General features: G+C 44.1%; 1 protein-coding gene across 2 annotated transcripts in view; it reads left to right on the top strand.

The window, feature by feature from the left end:
• The window catches only part of MED27 (mediator complex subunit 27), a 230,266-nt gene that overhangs the window by 213,365 nt on the left and 3,485 nt on the right, over nucleotides 1–13,416 (top strand). The gene's annotated exons all lie outside the window — the stretch shown is intronic.

The raw sequence follows: 13,416 nt of genomic DNA, 5'->3' as shown, positions 1-13,416 counted from the left end.
AGGAGGTAGCGAGGGCTGCTTAGGTCCTGCAGCATCAACTTAAAACCTAGGATTTATACGGGGCCTAAGGGATTATTCAGCACTGATCTGAGCTTTGTGCTCTTTTACTGAGGGCCCGTGGGGGAGTGATGTGGCCAAAGTCACCCAGATAATTAGTGACTAATCCAGAATTGAACCTAGTCTCCTGACTGTTCAGTGTCCCCCTCCATCCCAGGTCTGAGAGAATCTTCTCTTCACATGTGAAAGCAGGTATTGGCTGGAGGGAAGCCAGAATCCGAGTCTTTCTAGCAAGCTTCTTTTAAATAAGCAACTTTTAAACACTTGGGTACTTAACTTTTCCTATTTATTAATCTTACAGGGCATACTTTTAATAGTCAAAGGCCTCAGCTCTCCTAGCCTAGCAGGGGGAGGCCTTGGGCTTCGTGGCTGTGTGCTCACAGATAAAGTACCTCAGTGCGTTAGTCCATTATGTTAGAGAAGAGTATCAAGTAATTGCTGGAGCCATTTTTCAAGCTCAGTTCATGCCCAGCACTGTGGCTCCAGTCTTGCCCCCTCACAGAGGGAAGCAGGCAGTGGCCTAGCAGTGAGGCTGGCTGTGTTAACCAGGAGTTCCTCACCTGGCTGCACATCAGAATCACCCTGGGGAGCTTTTTAACAACCCAGGCCCTGGTCCCCAGCCTAGGCCCACCTTTCAGAAGCTGAGGTACAGTTTGTGGCAGCCTGCCTCTAAGCCTGTGCTTCTCACCTCTGTGCTGCACTGAAAGCTGTCACCCTGGCCCAGAAGTATGCTCACAGGCAGAATGATGCGTACATTCTTCGATGGTTTGAGTCCCTTAAAGATAATCCATGGACCACCAAGAAATCCAAGGACCCCTGTTTAAGAACCCCTGAAAAATTGTAAGTTTTCATTTTAATCAAATCGAACACCCCAAAGTGAAGGTATTCAGAAAATTCTGAGGAAAAGAGTGGGAAGAATGTATAAGGTCATCCTGAAACAGGGCCATGGATGGCACTGTTATTCCTGTCCCAGGCTGGTGACTGCCACTGCCCTTCACCAACTTCCCCCTTCAAGGAGCTCAACAAACCCTTACTTTTTAAAAGAGGACTCTGCTGAGAAATGACAGTATACTAAGAGAGCTTTTCTCCCTTGCCTGTGTCTCACTCTCCTTTCTATGTAGCTCCACTCTGTCTTTTGTTCTTCTTGTTGATAAAGGACAACAAAGCTTTGGCCACCATAAAACCTAGGCTTTTGTGGGGAGGGGGTGATCTTAAGCAGAAAATAGTCCTGCTGGACCTAAAGCTGTGCTCTTTGCCCCCACAGCTGGCTCTAGGGCATGAGTGGGAAGAAGAGTTTGGGCTCTATATGCCAGGTTCATCATTGTAACAATAGGACTGTTCCCAATATCCTCCCACCCCTTTTTTTTTGGCATTGTGATTTTGGTTTCTCTTAATATATGTGCTCACTTATTGTACAAGGCAAGGACACTCATTCAGTCTGGAAATTTTTTCTTGAGGGCCCACTGTGTCTGGGTCAGGCACTGTTCAGGGTAGGTGCCTAGGATATGGCAATGAGCAAGACTAATCAAAACTTCTACCAGAGAGAGGTAGAAAGTCAAATAAGTGATGAGAACTAGGGTAATTCAGGAGACTTGGGGTCCAGTCCCAGCTCCGTCCTTGGAGTGGTGGGTTCCATTCCCTCCTGGGCATGGGAAACGGGCCAGGTAGGCCACCCTTCTGCATCCCTTGTCTTCCCCCTTGTTCTTCCTAGCCCCCAAATGTCTGTTGTGGAGAGCCCTCTGCTTGGGGCATTCAAGCTTGCCCAACTGGGTTCAAATCACCGATCTCCCACTTAATAGCTCCTTGGCTTGAGCAAGTTGCTTAAACTGCCTGTGACTTCATCTCCTCACTCGTAAATGGAAATTATTTAAGGACCTTTTTTTTGTCATAACATTGTTGCAGAGACACTGTTAAGTGCTTTACATGCATTGACACCTGCAATCTTTGCCCAAGGTCACACAGCTCATATGTGGCAGGCAGGATCCAAACTCATGAGTCTGGTTCCAAAGCTTGAGCTCCTCACCAGGTGTGTTATGCATGCCAGCCCTGAAGTCCTCACCAGACATGTTGTGTACGCCAACCCTGAGCTCCTCACCAGGTATATTGTGTACATGAGCCCTTGCACAGGATAAGTGCTCAGTAAGTGTTGACTTTGGTTGTTGCTATTATCGCAGGTAGTTCTGAATTTGGTTTAGCATTTGATTTTGATCTCTGAAACCCTATCTCACTCTCAGCTTCTGGGAGTTAGAGATTGTCAGAAGCTCCTTGCATGCAATATGGCAGAGGAACTCTGAGGAGACTTGTTTTGCCTGGCATCTTTTCTTCTTCTCCAGTGTGATGACTAGCAGCTGTTTCAAGGTCCCTTGAAAGATTCCTTTCTCCCTCCCTGAGCTGTAGTTCTCCCGTCAGTTTGGGTCTGCCTATGTCCTGCCTCCACCTCTTTGAGCAAAGGGAGAGGGAATTTCAGTAAGTCCTGGTTGGTGGAGGAGAAAACCCTGAAAATAAGATTAATAAAGCAAAGCGGATCTGTTGATGGAAGTGTCACCCACTACTCAAAATAAATCACCTACAGCCCAGCCATACAAGAAAGAAAAAAAAATTTTTTTTTTTTTTTTTTTTACAAGAGAGGAGGAAAAATGTACCCCAAACTAAACTAGAGCATATACTGTTTTTCTTTGCCTTGAGGTGAAACTGGTTGTCCCTTAGCGAAGCCCCCTCTGTGATCTCTGCCTGTTTCTGCTTTAAGTCAGCTCTTTCTCGGTGCTTTCTGTTTCCTCCACCCTTACAGCTTGCAGCCACAGTCATTTCCCTCTCAGGTCCTCTGCTGCCTTCCCTGTCTCGTGGGTTTATTGTTACTTTTATGTCTTCTCCTCCCTCCCTTTCCTTGGGCTGGCCATCTACTTTGATCCTTTTATAAGCTTTTTTTTTTTTTTTTTAAACCATCACTCTCTAGTGGGATGAATAGCCTCCCATCCCCTGGTTCCTTGGGAACATTAGTACCCTTCCTCTGCCTTGGCGGCCAGGGAGAGGGCTTTTATCTCCCAGTGGAATCTCATTAGCTTTACATTACAATGGGACCTGAACCTCAGCAGCACAGAGCTGACTTAAATTAGTTAATAGCTTTTTCTTTTTTTTTGCCCCAAGCCTGTTTTTTCCCCACATCTTGGTCGCTGAGCAAAACAACTTTGTTGTTGAAAAGTATAAAACAAAGATAATTGAAGGTGGAATGCTTTGACAAAAAGGAAGATCACTGTAGATGAATTTCTCCAACAGCATTTAGGTTCAGCTACTAGCACTGTAGAAGTTTGAGAGGAAAGGAGGGAAAACAGCGAATTAGCTTTGTTTCCTTCTATTAAAATATTCCTGTAATTGGTGATGGGAAATTAAAGAAATCAAATGATTGCATCAGCACTGAGGGAAAAAAATCATTTGACAATTAAAGGGAATATTTTATATTGAAGCTTTTGAAAAGGAGGCTAAATTTAACCAGATTGCCAACCAGTAATGGAAAATAGTTGGGTGCCCTTCCTAGGACCAAATGCCAAGGTAGAGCCTTGATGCCTGACTCCTGCTATATGTGGAAGAAGGCATTTTCTAGTTAGTTCAGCATACCCTGCTCTTGAGTAACCTGTTATAGGGCAGCCTCATTTGCATATCACTATCTCCAGACCTTCTCTAGTTTACAGAAGACATCACCACACCCTGGGGATGGAGGGCAGAGCCATGCCTCAGGCATGTATCTTTCTCTGCAAATCAGACGGGTGAGATAGCCAAGGTGAAGCCTGCTTTGAGGGAGATGGGCAAAGACTCAGGCTGGGTTCAAACACTGACTGCCCCTCACCAGCTGTGGTGACCTCGGGCATTTTCCTAACCTCTCCATTCCCTCTTACATAAAATGGACACAAGGATGGCACCACCTCATCATAGATTTATCTTAGGAATTAAATGAGGGGGGCACATTTAATTGGTATGTAATAAACTCTCATTATAGTAGTTATTACAAGTAAATATAGCAACCCTCTGGTCCTGAAAAAAGCACCTTTCAGAAATCAGCAGACCCCCCACCCCCCACACACACGCGCATTGTGAAAATATTTCATCTTAAAGCTTGGGTGATAACGTTTTAGTTTATGAAAAAGACAAACTATCCTTTTGTATGCCTTTGTTTTGTGCCCCAGGAATTAAATGCCTGCTGCTTTTGGGGCTTTTTCCTATACCCTACAACCTTGCCACCCAAAATGTGGTCCTCCAACCAGCAGTATGGACATGACTTGGAAGTCTTACTGGAAATGCAGAAACTATTTAATCGGAATCTGCTTGTTAGCAAGGTAACCAGGTGATTTGTAGGATCATTAACAGCTATTAACATACATAAGAGTAGCTTGGAGAGCTTGTTAAAATATGATTCCTGGCCCCCACCCAAGAGGTTCTGATTCTAGGTCTTCAGAGGGTCCCAAGAAGGTGAATTTCTAACAGATCTTAAGTGATGCCAGTGCTGCTGTTGCATGGACTCTATTTGGAGTAGCACCATTCTAGAGGGGAAATTTCCTTGGCCACAGCTCGAATTTGTGTGTGCCACCACTGATAGGATCCCAGACCTGACAATCTCCATGGTTCATTTTATAGGTGGAAAATAAACATTCAAGGAGGATGTATTAGTCTGAGTAAGAGAGCCATTGCTGCAGTAGCAAATAAACTTCGAAGGCTTAGTAGCCCAAAACAACAAAAATTTATTTCTTGCTCACAATGCACACCCATCTTGAGTTGTCAGAGTGCTGTACTTCACATAATCATTCAGGGTCCCAAGCTTAAGAGAGGCTCCACCATCTTGTGCCTCTACCATCTCAGTACACGGTTTCCAAGGTAGCTACAGCAGGGGAAGAGAGAGAGCATGGAGAATTCACACTTCCTCCTCGCTGTCTCCAAGTGGAAGTAACACATGCCACTTCCACTCGTACCCCATTGGCTGGAACTAGCCACAAGGCCTAACCTAACAACAGGGAGGCTGAAAAGTCTTCCCATATGCCCAGGAAGGGTAGGAGAACCAAACAGAGTAAGCACTAGTAATTTCTACCACAGAGGGAAAGTTCAAGATTCCCTAGCATGTTAGGGGTAGACCAAGGTCCAGAGTCCTCAACTCATATCTCCCGATCTCCACCCCACACACCTAATCTGTCCTAGTCTATTTAGCTGTCTCAGAGACCAAATGGATCATTGATTCAGTCAGCACACATTTATTGAGAACCTTCTCTGTGTTCAGCACTGGACAGACATGGCCTTTGTCCTCTCAGAGTTTACAGTCAAGTTAGGGAAACTGACACTAAACAAGAATTGCAAAAATAATTTTATAAGTTCAGTCATGAGGAATGCTATGAAAGAAAAGAGCTGAGAGAGAGACTTAATCCAATCAGGAAAGTCTTGGAGACTTCCCTGAGCAAGTTGACTTAAATCAGGCTCAGAAAAAAGAGTAGGAGGGAGGCTGGAGAAGGAGAGGGGGAGAGAAACGAGATGTACAAGCAGAGGGATCAGCTCTGAGAGGAGGAGGAGATACAGAGCATTTGAGGAACTGAATATTTTCAAGCCAGCGTGACTGGAGCAAGGGGATAAGAGGAGAGGAGGCAGGAACCAAGTCCTGCATGGTCTCAAATGCCATGTTCACAAGTTTGGATTTTATCCTAAGTGCTTTCAGAAGCTATAAGAAGGTTTTAAACAGGGGAGTGGCATGGTTAGATTTCTAGTTTAATAATAGTAAACTAAATCCTTTGCCATCCAGTCGTTTCCAACTCATAGTGACCCTGTAGGACAGAGTAGAACTGCCCCATAGAGTGTTTAAGGAGAAGCTGGTGGATTGGAACTGCCAGCCTTGTGGTTAGCAGCCAAGTTCTTAACCAGTGCACCACCAGAGCTCCAGTTTAATAATAGTCACTAATATTTATTGAATAGCATGCACTTTAATATTATTTAATCCTCACAGTTATCTCATGTGATAAGCACTCTGTTGTTATCTCCATTTTCCAGATGGCAAAATCATAGCTAAGAAAGATTAAGTAACTTGCCCAAGGTTGCATTGCTGGAAGAAGTGGAGTTGGGATTCAAACGTAGGCCCTCAGATCCCCAAGCCCACTGTACCTTTTGCTAAAGAATGTTCACTCTGACCACTGTGTTGAGAAAGGACTGGAAAGAGCAGGAGTGGATGTGCTACCTGGGCACTTCCGATTACCCACAGAGGAAAAGATGGCAGCTCAGACTAGGGAGTGGCAGTAGAGATGGGAAGAAGTAGAGGGATTCAAGATAAACAATTTGGAACTTGGCCATTCATAGACTGCTTAAGAATGAGGAGTGGGGTAAGGGATGATCCCAGGTTTCTGGCTTAGGCATCTGGGTGGTTGGTGGTGTCATTTACGTAGAACACTGAAGGAAAAGTAGGTTTGAAGAGCACTTTAAATGTTTATGTAACTAACATGATGCCTTGCCTAGGTATAACACCTTGCAGTTACCAAAACTATGTCTCAGAATCCCTGGGTGGTGCAAGTGGTTAACGTGCTTGACTGTGAACTGAGAAGTTGGACGTTTGAGTTCACCCAGAGTGCAGTGTAATGAATTACTTAATATGACCCTTCTAGCCATAGTCTTTGTGAGTCACACACACAGTGATTGAGTGGGACTATGCAAATAAGGTGTATGGAACCTGTGATGGTTGGGGTTACATGTCAACTTGGCTAGGCCACAATTCCCAATAGTGTATGGTTATCCTCCATGTTCTGTGTTGTAGATCTGACCTCTACATGTTGGTGAAGTGGGATTGATGTGGGGCGTGGCCTGCATCTAAGGTGTATGTGTGTACCCTGGTGGGGCTTTCTCTCTGCGTCTGGATCCTGTGTCTGGTTCATGATCAGTTGACTTCCATTTCTTGGGACTTGAGCCAGAGGCCTGCCGTCTGACCTACTGATACTGGGATTCACCGGCCTCCAAAGTCCCGTGGACTTGCGGCCTATCATCTGACATGTTTCGCCAGCTTCCACAGCCTTGTGAGCCAGCAGCCTGTGCTCAGAACTGCCAGTTTGGGTTTATCAGCCCCTGCAGCCATGTGGGTCAGGAGAAGCCTACACCTGACCCACAGATTTGGGACTTGCCAGCCTCCATGACTACATGAGCCATTTCCTTTATATGGTTCATGAGTTCTGTGAGACGTTGCAGCGAATTAGCGAACCCAAAGACAAGAGGGAGAATACTGAGGGGAGAGGGAGTAGTTGATGTTAGAGACGATGGAGTGGTACAGCAGTTTGGAAAAGTTGAACATTTGGGACATCTTTAACCTTTGCCACATAGGAACCAGCTTTGTGCTGATCCTTATAAAAGAAATTATTCATTTACAGAGATGCTTCAGAAGAAACACATGACAGTCTACTTCCAAAAAACTCAGCCATTAAAAAAAAATGTGTTTCATCGGTTGCTTAGAGAACCTGAATTCAGCCAGAAGAGGTCAAGTCCAAAGGTCAGCTAAGGAAGGAAAGGTGAGATGGGCACAGTTTTGTCAAGTTAAGGAAGATGAGCTCAAATAAAGATTGTAACCCAAACCAGGCATCAGGGTTGGGGGCAGGTTTAGGACGTCTTAGGGCAGAGATTCTTGTCAGTGTTTTGGCAAAAGCCATTAACCAGGCAGTAGTAGAGTGAATAGTAGAGTGAATAGAGCAGGCTGGACGGAAGACCTTGGCGGGGGACTCAGGCAAACTGTAGGTATGCGGCTTGTCCAAAGGCACTGCCCACTGTTGACTCCAGCTGATGGTGGCCACTTGAATATGTGGGACAGGGGTCAGGGAGGGTAACAAATCACAATCAATCTCCAAGATGGGGTACTATTAATGCCCCTAGACCTTCTAGAAATCTGAGTTACGTGAGATGTGTTGAATTTTAAATATTGGCAGTTCATTTTTAGGGGGCCTTGGTGGTTTTAGAGTCCTGGTGCCACAGTGGTTAAGAGCTACGGCTGCTAACCAAAGGTCGGCAGTTTGAATCCATTAGCCGCTCTTTGGAAACTGTATGGGGCAGTTCTGCTCTGTCCTATAGGGTCACTGTCGATTCTGACTGGACAACAATGGGTTTTGTTGTTGATGTTGTCGTTTGGTGGTTCAGTAATAGAAATCCCACCTTCCATGCAGGAGCCCTGGGTTCAATTCCTAACCAGTGCACCTCAAGCACATTCCCCACCTGTCTCTCAGTGGAGGCTATAGGGTTGCTGTGAATCAGACTGGATTCAGTGGCACATAGCAACAACATGATGCTGAACAAGGTTGAGTGAACTTCCACACCAAGACCGACTAGGGAGAAAGTTCTCTTGATCTACTTCGAAAATCAGCCAGCGAAAACCCTCGGAATCATAATGGTCCGATCTACAATCGATCATGGGGATGGTGCAGGACCTGGCAGCATTTTGTCCCATTGTGCATGGGGTTGCCATGAGCGAGGAGCCAACTTTGTGGTAGGTGACAACAACAGTTTTTGTTGTTATAGTTACAGTTGTTTAAAAAAAATGTGCAGCCAAAGAAAGGGTGCCTGGCTTGGGCTAAGCCTTTGAGTCACCAGACTGGTTAGGGAATCAGGCTGCAGGCCAACGCAAGCTTCTGGAAATGATTGAATCTCATTCCAGCAGACTTCCCAGGGCTGAAGTACAGATGGACCATCCTTCATCTTGGAAAAGAAACCGTAACCAGAACTAGAACAGTGGGGGGCTAAGCAAACACAGCCACCTCAGCTACTCTGCTCCCACATGGCTGATACATTGGGTGGGAACTCCATTAGAGGCACTTTAAAAATAAATGGGGTATATATCCTAGAGAAATAAAAGCCGTGACAAGAATAGAAAACATATGCACACCCATGTTCGTTGCAGCATTATTCACAGTAGCAAAAAGATGGAAACAACCTAAGTACCCATCAGCAGATGAATGGTGTTATGGATTGAATTATGTCCCCCAAAAAACATGTCAGCTTGGTTAGGCCATGATTCCCAGGCTGTCCATTTTGTGATCTGAAGTGATCATCCTGTGTGTAATAAATCCTAACCTCTATGATGTTAATGGGGCAGTTCACAATCTACAGGATTAGGTTGTATCTCTTTTGGGATAAAAAAAGAGAGTATCGAGCAGAGAGGAGAAGCACCTCATACCACCAAGAAAGAAGAGCCAGGAGAAGAGTGCATCTTCTGGACCTGACGTCCCTTCACTGAGAAACTCTGAGGCCCAAGGAAAGATTGATGACAAGGACCTTCCCCCAGAGCCAACAGAGAGAGAAAGCCTTCCCCTGGAGCTGGCACCCTGAATCCTAGACTGTGAGAGAATAAATTTATGTTCATTAAAGCCAGTCACTTGTGGTATTTCTGTTTTGGTGGCACTAGATAACTAAGACAAATGGATAAACAAACTGTAGTACATACACACAATGGAACATTGCACAGTGATGAAGAGTAATGATGAATCCGTGAAACATCTTACAACATGGATGAATTTAGAGGGTATTACACTGAGTGAAATAAGTCAACCACAAAAGGACAAATATTATACGAGACAACTCTTATAAATAGTCAAGGAAAGGTTTACACACAGAAAGAAACATTTTTTGATGGTTACCAGAGATGGGAGGGAGAGAAAGGAAAAATTATTAGACAATTCAAAAAGCTGGACTATATGAAGAAGAACAGAGCATCAGAATTGAAGAAAGACTCATTAACAACCTGGGTCATGCAGATGACACAACCTTGCTTGCTGAAAGTAAAGAGGACTTGAAGTACTTACTGATGAAGATCAAAGACTACAGCCTTCAGTATGAATTACACTTCAACATAAAGAAAACAAAAATCCTCACAACTGGACCAATAAGCAACATCACGATAAAAGGGAGAAAAGATTGAAGTTGTCAAGGATTTCATTTTACTTGGATTCACAGTCAACATCCATGGAAGCATCAGTCAAGAAATCAGACATTGGGTAAATGTGCTGCAAAAGACCTCTTTAAAGTGTTAAAAAGCAAAGATGTCGCTTTAAGAACAAAGGTGTGCCTGACCCAAGCCTTGCGGTTTTCAGTCGCCTCATTTGCATGCGGAAGCTGGACAATCGATAAGGAAGACTGAAGAAGAATTGACACCTTTGAGTTATGGCGTTGGCAAAGAATGTTGAGTATACCATGGACTGCCAAAAGAACAAACAAATCTGTCTTGGAAGAAGTACAGCCAGAATGCTCATTAAAAGCAAGGATGGTGAAACTTCGTCTCACATACTTTGGATACATTATCAGGAGGGACCAGTCCCTGGAGAAGGACATCACGCTTGGTAAAGTAGAGGGTCAGTGAAAAAGAAGAAGACCCTCAACGAGATGGGTTGACACATTGGCTGCAACAATAGGCTTAAGCATAACAATGATAATGAGGATGGTGCAGGACCAGGCAATGTTTTGTCTCCTGTACATAGGGTCGCTATGAGTCAGAACCAAATTGACGGCACCTACCTAACAACAACAGAGAGTAGACACATGTTAATTTTGGTGGAGGGAAAGGCAGTACACAATACGAGGCAAGTCAACACAACTTGACCAAAGCAAGGGAAGAAACTGAGAGGTACACAAGAATAAATGACAATGAAGGGAAATTCTGTAACATACACAATCCTGCAGCAACAGTAATAATAGATAATTTATGAGTGGCTACATTTTTTTTTTACATAGGTAGATATATATGCCAAATAGGTGGGGGGGGTATATAGGAGTACACCCATGTGCATATATAGGTTCAGCTGTGGATATTTCTATGTGTTTGTGTGTGCTGCATGTGTATTTATATATAAGAGAGCACACAGGGGACACAGTCATGGAAACAGCCTAGACATAACTAAACACCTCGCAGAACTGAGTTACCGGGCTTGAAGACTGAGGGCCATGGTCTCAGGGAACATCTAGGCCAATCAGCATAACATAGTTCATAAAATGTTCTACATCATACTTTGGTAAGGAGCATCTTAAAAGCTTACGAGTGGCCATCTAAGATACAGCTGTTGGTCCCTTTGCAAAGGAAAGTGAAGAAAACCGAAGACTCAAGGAAACAATTATTCCAAAGGACTAGTGGACCACAGGAACCACAGCCTCCACCAGCCTGAGATCAGAAGAACTAGATAGTGCCCAGCTACCACTACCAGCCGCTCTGACCAGAATCACAATAGAAAGTCCCGTTACAGTGGGGGGAAAAATTAGTAATAATAATGTAGAGCAAAATTCAAATCCATAAAAAAGACCACATTTACTGGCCTGAAAGAGACTGGAGGAACCCCTAAGACTATAGCCCTTAGACACCCTTCTAACTTGGTACTGAAGCTAATCCTAGAGGTCACCTTTCAGCCAAATAACAGACGGGCCTATAAATAAACAATAACACATGTGAGGAAAGGGCTTCTTAGAACAATCATCTACATGAGACCAAAAAGACAACATATGCCCCAAAGCAAAGATAAAAAAAAAAAAAAACAGCCAGATGATTGGAAATGGGGAACTTAGGGTGGTAATGGGGAGAGTGCTAACCCATTGCAGGGATTGCAACCAATGTCATGGAACAGTTTGTATATAAACTATTGAATGAGAAACTAATTTGCTCTTCACCTAAAGCACAATAAACCTTCACCTAGAACACAATAAAATAAATAAATGGTAGGATCAGGAAAAAGAATTCTCCAAAACCTCGTTTCTTTTCTAACAGCAGGTGTGCTTGCAGGGAGTGTCTTCTCAGCCCATACAGTGGCAGTTGTATTTTTTTTGTCTTTAGTGTACAGCAGGGGAACTAGATGGTTCAGGTACCACTTGCTTTGCTGTGTTTTGTAGCCGTTAGCTTCACTCCACTAATCACTGCCAACCGTTTTGCAAAGTTATCATTACTATTCGGTTAAAAAAAATAAAAAGCATTGCTCATTTTAGAAAGCTGTCTGTCAAAGATGCTTAAAATAAAAACAGTTGTAGCATTTAAGAGATAAGTGCCATATATCTTGAAAGTCACTTGGGTGAGAATTTTTCAACAATGTTCGGTCCATGAACTGTTGCTGTATTTGCAAGAAAGTCACTGCAGGTGTGTGTGGCATGTGGCCTTTGATGAGCGAGCTTTTTTTTTTTTTTTTTTAAGCTTATTTATTTAACATATTTATTGAGTACCTTCTCTATGCCAGGTGATATTCCAGGCCACGGGGACATAGCACAAACCAGACAGACATGATCCCTGCCCCTCACAGAGCTAATCATCTAGTGGGGCCCACCATCTTCCAGCAGGCCACTCACATTCAGCAGGAAAAGACAACAATCCAAGGGCCAGGAGTGCAAAAGGGAAGCGTGGGCGGGCAGGGCTAGCATTTTCGCTGGAGAGGTAATAGCTTCACATGCATAACCTCCACCTGTCTTCTCACCAACCTTATGAAGTGTGTGTTACTATAATCTCCATTTTATTCAGGAGGAAACTGAGGCTTAGAGAGGTTCTGTAAGGAGCCAAAGATTACCCTGCTGTAAGCAGGGGAGCCAAGACCCAAGCCCAGATTGCCTGGCTGCAAAGCCTGTGTCCTTACGTACTTTGTGGTTCGGCTTCTCTGGCTGAATGTGTGGATGTGTAGCTGGAGTAATACCTGGAGTCATTTTCATCTCACCATGTGGGGCCTGGACCCACGCTTCTAGTTTCTACCTGATAGTTTGCTTAACTGTTTTTTAGGTCTGTTAGCACATCACATAGTGTCCTGATAGGGGCTCAAACACTGACAAGTCTACAGAATTAGACCTGTGTTCATTCTTGTTCTTAGAGTTAATGATTTTATCTGGAGTTTTTTGTTTATTAACCACAATATTTGTAATGCCAAGAATCCCTAATGAGGACAATGAAATAAACCATTAATCTGAAACGACTATCAAGTTAGGTATAATCTGTTAATTTGCTGATGGGTGGCAGACAGTAGCAATTGATGGTGTCATCAAATTGCAGAACTACACAGGATCTTAGACCAGTCCCTTTGTTTTCAGAAGGGACATTGTGAGAGGTTAAGTAGCTGGATCAAGGTCAGGGGACAGTGCCGGGACTTAAATGCAGTGCTCTCTCCATCTGATCTCCTGCTGCCTCTAGTGGACTTGGTGCAGTCTTACCGTTGGCCTTGCTGATAAAGTCACTACTGTGGAGTTATGAGAATGGGTGTGGCCTGCTAAGGTTCTGAAAATAGACCAAACCCCTTTGGAGGGCTGATGAGAGGACCACACTTTGAGTGGCAAAGCTCCTCACAAAGGTAACAGTAGGAATTGTGAGGCTCAAGGAAAAGATCATCAGAAATGCTCAGGTTCCTGATCATAAAGTCT

Source organism: Elephas maximus, chromosome 9 (genome assembly GCF_024166365.1).
Source record: "Elephas maximus indicus isolate mEleMax1 chromosome 9, mEleMax1 primary haplotype, whole genome shotgun sequence".
NCBI lineage: Eukaryota > Metazoa > Chordata > Mammalia > Proboscidea > Elephantidae > Elephas > Elephas maximus.
This window is presented reverse-complemented; position numbering and strand designations above follow the sequence as displayed.